The following is an 11,861-nucleotide window of genomic DNA, read 5'->3' as shown; positions in this document are numbered from 1 at the left end:
ATCATGAACAAGGAAATATAATAATAACCATTTTATTATTGCCTCTAGGGCATATTTCCAACAGTCTCCCACTTGCACTAGAGTCAATAATCTAGTTACATTGTGATGAATCGTACACCCATAGAGTTCTGGTGTTGATCATCTTTCGCTCGTGGAAGAGGTTTAGTCAACAGATCTGCGACATTCAAATCCGTATGCACTTTACAAATATCTATGTCTCCATTTTGAATATTTTCACGAATGGAGTTGAAGCGACGCTTGATGTGCCTGGTCTTCTTGTGAAACCTGGGCTCCTTGGCAAGGGCAATAGCTCCAGTGTTGTCACAGAAGAGAGTCATCGGCCCCGATGCATTGGGAATAACTCCTAGGTCGGTAATGAACTCCTTCATCCAGATTGCTTCATGTGCTGCCTCCGAGGCTGCCATGTACTCCGCTTCACATGTAGATCCCGCCACGATGCTTTGCTTGCAACTACACCAGCTGACTGCCCCACCATTCAAAATATACACGTATCCGGTTTGTGACTTAGAGTCATCCAGATCTGTGTCGAAGCTAGCATCGACGTAACCCTTTACGATGAGCTCTTCGTCACCTCCATAAACGAGAAACATATCCTTAGTCCTTTTCAGGTACTTCAGGATATTCTTGACCGCTGTCCAGTGTTCCATGCCGGGATTACTTTGGTACCTTCCTACCAAACTTACGGCAAGGTTTACATCAGGTCTGGTACACAGCATGGCATACATAATAGACCCTATGGCCGAGGCATAGGGGACGACACTCATCTTTTCTCTATCTTGTGCCGTGGTCGGGCATTGAGCCGTGCTCAATCTCACACCTTGCAATACAGGCAAGAACCCCTTCTTGGACTGATCCATATTGAACTTCTTCAATATCTTGTCAAGGTATGTGCTTTGTGAAAGACCTATGAGGCGTCTCGATCTATCTCTATAGATCTTGATGCCTAATATGTAAGCAGCTTCTCCAAGGTCCTTCATTGAAAAACACTTATTCAAGTAGGCCTTTATACTTTCCAAGAATTCTATATCATTTCCCATCAATAGTATGTGATCCACATATAATAAGAGAAATGCTACAGAGCTCCCACTCACTTTCTTGTAAACACAGGCTTCTCCATAAGTCTGCGTAAACCCAAACGCTTTGATCATCTCATCAAAGCGAATGTTCCAACTCCGAGATGCCTGCACCAGCCCATAGATTGAGCGCTGGAGCTTGCATACTTTGTTAGCATTCTTAGGATCGACAAAACCTTCCGGCTGCATCATATACAATTCTTCCTTAAGAAAGCCGTTAAGGAATACCGTTTTGACGTCCATTTGCCATATCTCATTATCGTAGAATGCGGCAATTGCTAACATGATTCGGACAGACTTCAGCTTCGCTACGGGTGAGAAGGTCTCATCGTAGTCAACTCCTTGAACTTGTCAATAACCCTTAGCGACAAGTCGAGCTTTATAGATGGTAACATTTCCATCCGCGTCCGTCTTCTTCTTAAAGATCCATTTATTTTCTATCGCTCGCCGATCATCGGGCAAGTCTGTCAAAGTCCATACTTTGTTTTCATACATGGATCCTATCTCGGACTGCATGGCTTCAAGCCATTTGTTGGAATCTGGACCCGCCATTGCTTCTTCATAGTTCGAAGGTTCACCGTTGTCCAACAACATGATTTCCAGGATAGGGTTGCCGTACCACTCTGGTGCGGAACGTGTCCTTGTGGACCTACGAAGTTCAGTGGTAACTTGATCATGATCGTCATCATTAACTTCCTCTCTAGTCGGTGTAGGCACCACAGAAACATTTTCTTGTGCCGCGCTACTTTCTGGTTCGAGAGGGGTCATCTGATCAAGTTCCACTTTCCTCCCACTTACTTCTTTCGAGAGAAACTCTTTCTCCAGAAAGGACCCGTTCTTGGCAACAAAGATCTTGCCTTCGGATCTGAGGTAGAAGGTATACCCAATGTTTTCCTTAGGGTATCCTATGAAGACGCATTTTTCCGACTTGGGTTCGAGCTTTTCAGTTTGAAGTTTCTTGACATAAGCATCGCATCCCCAAACTTTAAGAAACGATAGCTTAGGTTTCTTTCCAAACCATAATTCATACGGTGTCGTCTCAACGGATTTCGACGGAGCCCTATTTAAAGTGAATGCGGCAGTCTCTAAAGCATAACCCCAGAATGATAGCGGTAGATCGGTAAGAGACATCATAGATCGCACCATATCCAATAGAGTGCGATTACGACGTTCGGACACACCATTACGCTGAGGTGTTCCAGGCGGCATGAGTTGTGAAACAATTCCACATTTCCTTACACTACTAGGAAAAGGGCTACTAATGGCGCACCTAATTTGGCCATTAATGGTGCATTAGTGGTGCGCCATTAGTAGCACGCCATTAGTATATTTTACTAATGGCGCACCACTGGTGCTCCATTAGTATCTGGTATACTAATGGCGCACCCCGGATGCGCCATTAGTATATACAACAGTGCGCCATTAGTATGCCTCCCAGGGGGCCATCTATACCCAGGTGCTTCGGCATACTAATGGCGCACAACAACGGGATGCGCCATTAGTAACTTCGGCATACTAATGGCGCACTGTCCAGTGATGCGCCATTAGTATCCTCTGGCATACTAATGGCGCACTATGATGTGATGCGCCATTAATATGAATATTAGGTTTTTTTATTTTTTTATTTTCTGTTTTTTGCACAGGTTACAAAATGTATAATTGGACAAAATATAGACAGCACACATCAACAACAGATTCATCGAATACAATAGAAGATTAGTCTCTGAATACAATTCATCATTTTAGTCTCCGAATACAATTCATCATATTAGTCTCCGAAATCAAAAGACCGAACAAAGATAGAACATTACAAGTCTCGAGACCGCGAGTAGCGAGTTTGTCGAAATTAATACTAATCCTAACAAGTCCTACTAATCATCATCATACAACTTCTACTCGTTATTAATAACAAGTCATACGATCATCATCCTGATAGTCATCGAACCAACCCTACTTAATTGTTATTAGCACATGATCATCAGTATTAGGCAGGACCTAAAATACCCTATTTAAGGTAAAATAGCATAAAACAATATAGACCCTGACTCTCCATTATGGAGAATGGAGATCGTCCTGTCTCCAATTCTTGCGCGGCGCTTCCTTTTGCTTCCAAGAACCTCCTTACGACTGTCCATACATTTTTTCCATTCTCTGATTAGCATGTCTCCACTTCTTCTAGAAATCCCGTATGGACAGTTGAGATTTGTAGGATGACCTAGATATAAGTTCAAAACTTGAAGGCTGCCATTCTGATACATCAAATGAGGCACACAATCCTCTGGGATTCTTTGTTGAAAAACATAGTAATAACTTCATAGTTAGCAATGATGTACTAGTTTTAGAAGTATGCAAAAGATGCACGGATGTCGTAATAGTAAGAAATCTTACCAGGGTATCTCCATGGTAGTTACCGTAGTTCAACACGTGCACTAGTGGCACGTATTGACCATAATGTTGAGGATTTTGATTGTAGATATTGTAATTCGCAAGATCAGTACAAAATCCGACCAGATGATTTTTCTCCTGATAAGTTAACTCGGAGCCATCGGTGTAGTGGGTTTTGTCTACCATTTTCCGCACATTTTTTGAACAATCAAAATAAGCTGTCAATGGAAATAAGTTGTCAACTATTTTGAAATAAACAATATAGATTAGTTAATAATTAACTATGTTTGAGAAACTCACATAGCGGTAGAACTGGAGGCGTATCAACAAGGACCCAAATGTCCATATTGTCTTGGTCGATGCCAGGATCACCAAGATCCATGGTGACAAGCATACCCTCATCAAAACCATACATCTTGCAAAATGCTTCCCAATTTTTGCAACCAAAATGGGTTACGCTCTCAGCATTATACAGATTTACTTCAAAATCCACATCATGATGTGTCCTTAGGTGAATTTTCTTCGTTTCAAAATTTTCATGATCTTCAAAATCCATCCTCTCCAAGACATAGTGTCTTGCATGGCATGGGATAAACTATACTCGAATTGTAAAAGATGAAATTACACGTTGGAATAGTTGAAGTCATGCTTAATTATGATAAAAACACTTGTCGTCGTTGCATACCGTTTCAACTTCGAAGGTCTCCTCGAGCTTAATGCTGAAGCGCCGATCATCGTCCAGGTGAGGCCTGTCGCACAGACCTCGACCGTCGTGGCACCAGTCGCACTCCCCCGAGAGACTTTCGTCGTCCGATGACGACATTTCCTACGTTCATAATTCAAAACTACATCATCTCTGTTGGGTCCAATAAGATAATCCACAGTGTGGTGAAAACACGCCCATCCAAATAGAATATGTGGTATGGGCTTTTTTAGTAGGTCATCCTAACAGATTAGGGTTTATCGATGACGAGCAACTGACATTAGTAATAACTATGAGTAGATATCACACTTCTATATGAATAACACAAGAGGCAGCTGATCCTACTTAATTAACTACTAAGATACCCCGGCCCATGCATTAGTCACAAGTACCCCATATGTCCTATTTTTAGCAAAGTCATGCTAAAATTCACGAAAAATTTCAGCATGACCTTTGCTGAAAATAGGACATATGGAGTACCCGAATTTGCCGGAACGGAAGTTAATCGACATTCCGGCAAACTCAAGGGCCTCTCGGGTGGACAAGGCAAAAAAGGCCTCCATCACAGCATGGAAAATACACCAAGCAGTATCATCTCCAGGCAGTATCATCTCCAAGCAGTATCATATTTGTAATGACTGAAAATATTTACTTCAGGAAATATTTACTACTGTAGTTTCTGTTACAAACAAAAAAAACTGAAGTTTGTCCTAGCTATATTTCAGGATGATTTTTTAGTTGCTCATGCTTTTTACAAATTGTAGCTACTATTTTTTATACCTAAACAAAATTGCCCTAGCTATATTTGCTACTGTTTTTATACCTAATTTTTTGCTACTGTTTTTTTAATTTGCTACTGCTTTTTTATTTAATACTGTTTTTATACCTAAACAAAATTTCCCTAGCTATATTTGCTACTCTTTTTTTATTTGCTACTGTTTTTATACCTAATTTTTTTGCTAATGTTTTTAAAATTTCCTAAAAGATTTCTAACTTTGCTAACTGTACTGTGCTAGATTTGCCCTAAAATCTATGCACAAAAACACAGAGAAGGCATTAGGCATTACACAAAAACACAGAGAACTGCTATAATGTACAACAGGCTTTTGGTTTCTGGAACCATTTCATGCCCAAGTGATCTGATCCTTGTACTTTTGCTACAATGATACAGTGATACAAGTAGAATATGAAGGCATTAGGCATTACAACAAAAGGAACAGAGCTGCTATATTTACAACATGCTTTGATACATACACCACCAAAGTCCAAAGAGTAACCACTTATTAGCTACCAGGAGTAAGTAACTAACTAAATACACGACCAGAGAATAACTCACTTTGCCTCTCACTTGCTTCCTTCACCTCAGAGCGATCTTCTCTTATTACTACTCCTGCACAACATTGTCATAATTTTTATTATCTTCACAACCAAGGTACTGCATTCTGTAACAACCAACTACAAAACTACAAATCAATCAAGGACATGTGGTTATTTCCTCCGCACTAAATTTGCCATGCTATTTTACAGAACAAACAAACATTTTGCCACCTTGATACATAAATGGAATGTACATATGTGCAGTATGAGATCCTGTTAACTGGTTGCAAGACTGAAGATGGACCAATGCTAGTGCCATCAGAACTGAGTTATTCAAATTCAGGATACTGAAATGCTAAAACAGTCTGCAGATTACTACTGCCCATGGTGGAGAGTAAAAGGGACCCAGCATAACTTAAATACGACCTAGTAAAAGGGACCCAGCATAACTTAAATACATATATGCAGTATGAAATCATGTTAATTAGTTGTAGCACTGAAAATAGACGAGTGCTAGTGCCATCGGATACCAGTGCTCACAACTGAGTTATTGAAATTCAGAATGCTGAAATGTTAAAACAGTGTGCAGATTACTGCTATCCATGGTGGAAAGTAAAAGGGGCCCAGTATATATAACCTTAAATACAAACTAGTTGAGATCAATAGATCAAACACATTAGCACGGACGTTACGAATTGCCATAAGCAGAGCAGCAGCTACACCAGACAGTGGTAACTGTAGTGTGGTACAATAAAGCACAAAGAGTAGCCAAGCCAAAAATAGCCATGAAGTGAGTTGCTGAAACTGTCCTTTTGGTGCATCACTAAACTAGTACTAGCATCAGTATATGCTCCGTGTTCCATTACTAGGGGGACGCACGTTACAGCCCAAGCACTGATAATATATAAACAAGCTTGCAACAGAAACAAACTTGCTAAAATCTGTGGTTGCTCGCATAGGGACAGATTGTTGTATTAGGAGCAGAGAGGGAGAGGTGGGAAATGGAGGCGGGGGTGATTTGGATGGGGTACCTGCGGGCGTAGAAGACGGGGGCGTCGTCGGGGAGAGACGAGGACGACGGGGCGGCAGGGCGGCGGCGTCGGGAGAGGAGAGGGCGGCAGGGCGGCGGCGTCGGGAGAGGAGAGGGCGGCGTCGCGGCGTCGGGGCGTCGGGGCGGAGACGAGGACGACGGGGCGGCGTCGAGGCGGCGGGGCAGCGGCGTCGCGGCGTCGCGGCGTCGGGGCGTCGGGGCGGAGACGAGGACGACGGGGCGGCGTCGAGGCGGCGGGGCAGCGGCGTCGGGAGAGGAGAGGGGAAGGGGATCGAGGGCGAGGGCGAGGGAGAGAGGGGATAGGTTATCCAACAGGTACATCCATACTAATGGCGCACCACCCCTCGGTGCGCCATAAGTACGTCCATACTAATGGCGCACCTCACCCTGGTGCGCCATTAGTATTTTTTTTTGATTTCTGCTCGAGCCAACAGGTTATCTTCCACCTGACCTGATCCACACCAAGTTCCCTCTACTAGCTCGACTGGTCAGCAGCCAGTTCTCACACCAGGAGGTCCTGGGTTCGATTCCCAGGCTCCACAATTTTTTTTATGCATTTAAAATGCTGTTTGATATTTATTTGTGTTTAAATATGTTCAAACTTGTTTAAATCATAACAGTAATATTTTTTTATAAGACAGTAATAATTATTTAAAAAATATCATCAAACAGTAATGCCGGTGGAGCGGGGGAGGGTGCGCGGGGTGCGGGGGGCCGGTGGACCGGGGGGTGCTCGGCGGCGAGGGGGACCGGATCTGGCGAGGTGGGATAGCGATCGAGATGGAGGGGGATCGAGATCGAGTGTCCATGAAATTTAAAAATATTCATGATAGTTCAAAAAGTGCCCATGAAATACAATCGAGAAATGAAGGCTACGATTTAAATACAATCGATCTTAGCTAGCTAGCTATCTGTTCACAATCTTCATGCCCTTCTTTTTCGCAAATGGAGTTCTTCTGTGGAACGGACGTCCTTTAGGTAGGGTGGTCCTTAGGGTGACTCAGCATCTTGTCTTTTTTATCTATCTCCGGATCATTTGCGTCATCTTCTCGCTTCTTCTCCTCCCTATCCGCGTGCCAACGCAGGAGCTTTGCTACCTTAGGGTCCGCGAAATACCGCTGCAGACGAGGAGTGATCGGAAAGTACCACACCACTTTTTGAGGAGCTTTCTTCCTCTTCTTGTATCGAATGACGCCGCACACCGGACATATGGTAGACTGCGCGTGCTCGTCCCGATAAATGATGCAATTGTTCATGCACACATGGTATTTCACGTGCGGTAAATCCAGAGGACACACAATTTTCTTCGCCTCCTCCAAATTGGTCGGGCACTTGTTCCCCTTGGGAAGACGTTCGTGCCAGAATGACATGTTCTCGTCGAAGCATGCGTCGGTCATTTTGTGTTTTACCTTCATCTCCAGAGCCATGAGCGTTACTTTCAGGCGGGTATCCTCGGGCCTCCATCCTTCATACAATGGAGTAACCGCGTCTAACTCAAGTTGATCCATCTTGGCTTTCTCTCGGGCGGCAGCTCTTGCGTTATCCGTCTGCTTGAGAAGCAGCTCTTGAATATGAGCGTCCTGCACCCAGCCCATCGATGGTCCAGCGTCGTCTGCTCCGCCGGCATCATCATCTTCATGATCATGCCCGTCATCTGCTCCGGCATCTTCCTCATCATCATGTCCTGCATCTTCTACATGATGAGTGTGTACAGCATCACCGTCGTGATCATCTCCTGGGGATTCTTCGTCTTCTCGCCCGCCCGAGCCGCGGTGGTTGTCTTGCTGCCCTTCCTCAGTTCTTGCCCGGCCCCCATGGACGACTTCGTAGTCATCTTCATCACCTTGCCACCGATAGCCATCCATGAATTGAATGAATCTATGGTGGAAATGAGGTGAAAAAGAGGAGGCACCCGAGACGAGGAGGTGGACAGAATGAAGTGGGGAGAAAGTGAGTGTGGGTAGGAGAGGCTGTCCAAAATATCTTGTTGCTGCCCACTTACTAATGTCCCAGGGTGCGCCATTAGTATGTCTGGACGGGCGCACTAGTTAAAAAAAATTGATACTAATGGCGCACCATGGGCCTGGTGCGCCATTACTAGTTACAACTAGTAATGGCGCACTGTGTCTGGATGCGCCATTAGTATGTTTGGACAGGCGCACTAGTTAAATTTTTTTTTTGATACTAATGGCGCACCCTGGGACAGGTGCGCCATTAGTATGTTTGGACAGGCGCACTAGTTAAAAAAAAATTGATACTAATGGCGCACCCTGGGACAGGTGCGCCATTACTAGTTACAACTAGTAATGGCGCACTGTGTCCGGATGCGCCATTAGTATGTTTGGACAGGCGCACTAGTTAAAAATTTTTTTTGATACTAATGGTGCACCCTGGGCCAGGTGCGCCATTACTAGTTACAACTAGTAATGGCGCACTTCGTCTGGATGCGCCATTAGTATGTTTGGACAGGCGCACTAGTTAAATTTTTTTTTGATACTAATGGCGCACCCTGCGCCTGGTGCGCCATTAGTAGTTTCAACTCTAATGGCGTATCAGAAGGTGGTGCGCCATTAGTATATACTAATGGCGCACCGCTTGTCTGGTGCGCCATTAGTGCCAATCCCATCTATAGCCCTTTTTGTAGTAGTGTTAAGTGTGTGCCAAATTCGTGACTCAAATATTCCCCTCCATGATCTGATCATAAGAACTTTATTTTCCTGTCACGTTGATTCTCAACCTCACTCTGAAATTCCTTGAACTTTTCAAAGGTCTCAGACTTGTGTTTCATTAAGTAGACATACCCATATCTACTCAAGTCATCAGTGAGGGTGAGAACATAACGATAGCCACCGCGAGCCTCAACGCTCATTGGACCACACACATCAGTATGTATGATTTCCAATAAGTTGGTTGCTCGCTCCATTGTTCCGGAGAACGGAGTCTTGGTCATTTTGCCCATGAGGCATGGTTCGCACGTGTCAAATGATTCATAATCAAGAGACTCCAAAAGTCCATCTGCATGGAGTTTCTTCATGCATTTGACACCAATGTGACCAAGGCGGCAGTGCCACAAGTATGTGGGACTATCATTATCAACCTTACATTTCTTGGCATTCATACTATGAATATGTGTAACATCACGTTCGAGATTCATGAAGAATAAACCATTGACCAGCGGGGCATGACCATAAAACATATCTCTCATATAAATAGAACAACCATTATTCTCGGATTTAAATGAGTAGCCATCTCGCATTAAACGAGATCCAGATACAATGTTCATGCTCAAAGCTGGTACTAAATAACAATTATTGAGGTTTAAAACTAATCCCGTAGGTAAATGTAGAGGTAGCGTGCCGACGGCGATCACATCGACCTTGGAACCATTCCCGACGCGCATCGTCACCTCGTCCTTCGCCAGTCTCCACTTATTCCGTAGCTCCTGCTTTGAGTTACAAATATGAGCAACCGCACCGGTATCAAATACCCAGGAACTACTACGAGCGCTGGTTAGGTACACCTCAATAACATGTATATCACATATACCTTTGGTATTGCCGGCCTTCTTATCCGCTAAGTACTTGGGGCAGTTCCGCTTCCAGTGACCGTTCCCTTGCAATAAAAGCACTCAGTCTCAGGCTTAGGTCCATTCTTTGTCTTCTTCCCGGCAGCTTGCTTACCGGGCGCGGCAACTCCCTTGCCGTCTTTCTTGAAGTTCTTCTTACCCTTGCCTTTCTTGAACTTAGTGGTTTTATTCACCATCAACACTTGATGTTCCTTTTTGATCTCCACCTCCGCTGATTTCAGCATTGAATATACCTCAAAAATGGTCTTTTCCATCCCCTGCATATTGAAGTTCATCACAAAGCTCTTGTAGCTAGGTGGGAGCAACTGAAGGATTCTATCAACGACCGCATCATCCGGGAGATTAACTCCCAGCTGAGACAAGCGGTTGTGCAACCCAGACATTTTGAGTATGTGTTCGCTGACGGAACAATTCTCCTCCATCTTACAACTGTAGAACTTGTCGGAGACTTCATATCTCTCGACCCGGGCATGAGCTTGGAAAACCATTTTCAGCTCTTGGAACATCTCATATGCTCCGTGCTGCTCAAAACGCTTTTGGAGCCCCGGCTCTAAGCTATAAAGCATGCCGCACTGAACCAGGGAGTAATCATCACTATGCGATTGCCAGGCGTTCAGAACGTCTTGAGTTGCTTGGAAAACAGGTGCATCACCTAGCGATGCTTCAAGGACATATGCTTTCTTGGCAGCTATGAGGATAATCCTCAGGTTACGGACCCAGTCCGTGTAGTTGCTACCATCGTCTTTCAGCTTGGTTTTCTCTAGGAACGCCTTGAAGTTGAGGGCAACATTAGCGTGGGCCATTTGATCTACAAGACATATTGTAAAGATTTTCAGACTAAGTTCATGATAATTAAGTTCATCTAATCAAATTATTAACAAACTCCCACTCAGACAGACATCCCTCTAGTCATCTAAGTGATACATGATCCGAGTCAACTAGGCCGTGTCCGATCATCACGTGAGACGGACTAGTCATCATCGGTGAACATCTTCATGTTGATCGTATCTGCTATACGACTCATGTTCGACCTTTCGGTCTCTTGTGTTCCGAGGCCATGTCTGTACATGCTAGGCTCGTCAAGTCAACCTAAGTGTACTGAGTGTGTAAATCTGGCTTACACCCGTTGTATCCGAACGTTAGAACCTATCACACCCGATCATCACGTGGTGCTTCGGAACAACGAACTTTCGCAACGGTGCACAGTTAGGGGGAACACTTTCTTGAAATTTTTAGCGAGCGATCATCTTATTTATGCTACCGTCGTTCTAAGCAAATAAGATATAAAACATGATAAACATCACATGCAATCAAATAGTGACATGATATGGCCAATATCATTTTGCTCCTTTTGATCTCCATCTTCGGGGCGCCATGTTCATCATCGTCACCGGCATGACACCATGATCTCCATCATCGTGTCTTCACGAAGTTGTCTCGCCAACTATTACTTCTACTACTATGGCTAACGGTTAGCAATAAAGTAAAGTAATTACATGACGTTCCAGTTGACACGCAGGTCATAAATAAATTAAGACAACTCCTATGGCTCCTGCCAGTTGTCATACTCATCGACATGCAAGTCGTGATTCCTATTACAAGAACATGATCAATCTCATACATCACATATATCATTCATCACATCCTTCTGGCCATATCACATCACATGACACATGCTGCAAAAACAAGTTAGAAGTCCTCTAATTGTTGTTGCAAATTTTTACG

Source organism: Aegilops tauschii, chromosome 7 (genome assembly GCF_002575655.3).
Source record: "Aegilops tauschii subsp. strangulata cultivar AL8/78 chromosome 7, Aet v6.0, whole genome shotgun sequence".
NCBI classification, from domain to species: Eukaryota; Viridiplantae; Streptophyta; class Magnoliopsida; order Poales; family Poaceae; genus Aegilops; species Aegilops tauschii.
The sequence above is the reverse complement of the archived record's forward strand: the minus strand, read 5'-3'. Positions refer to the sequence as shown.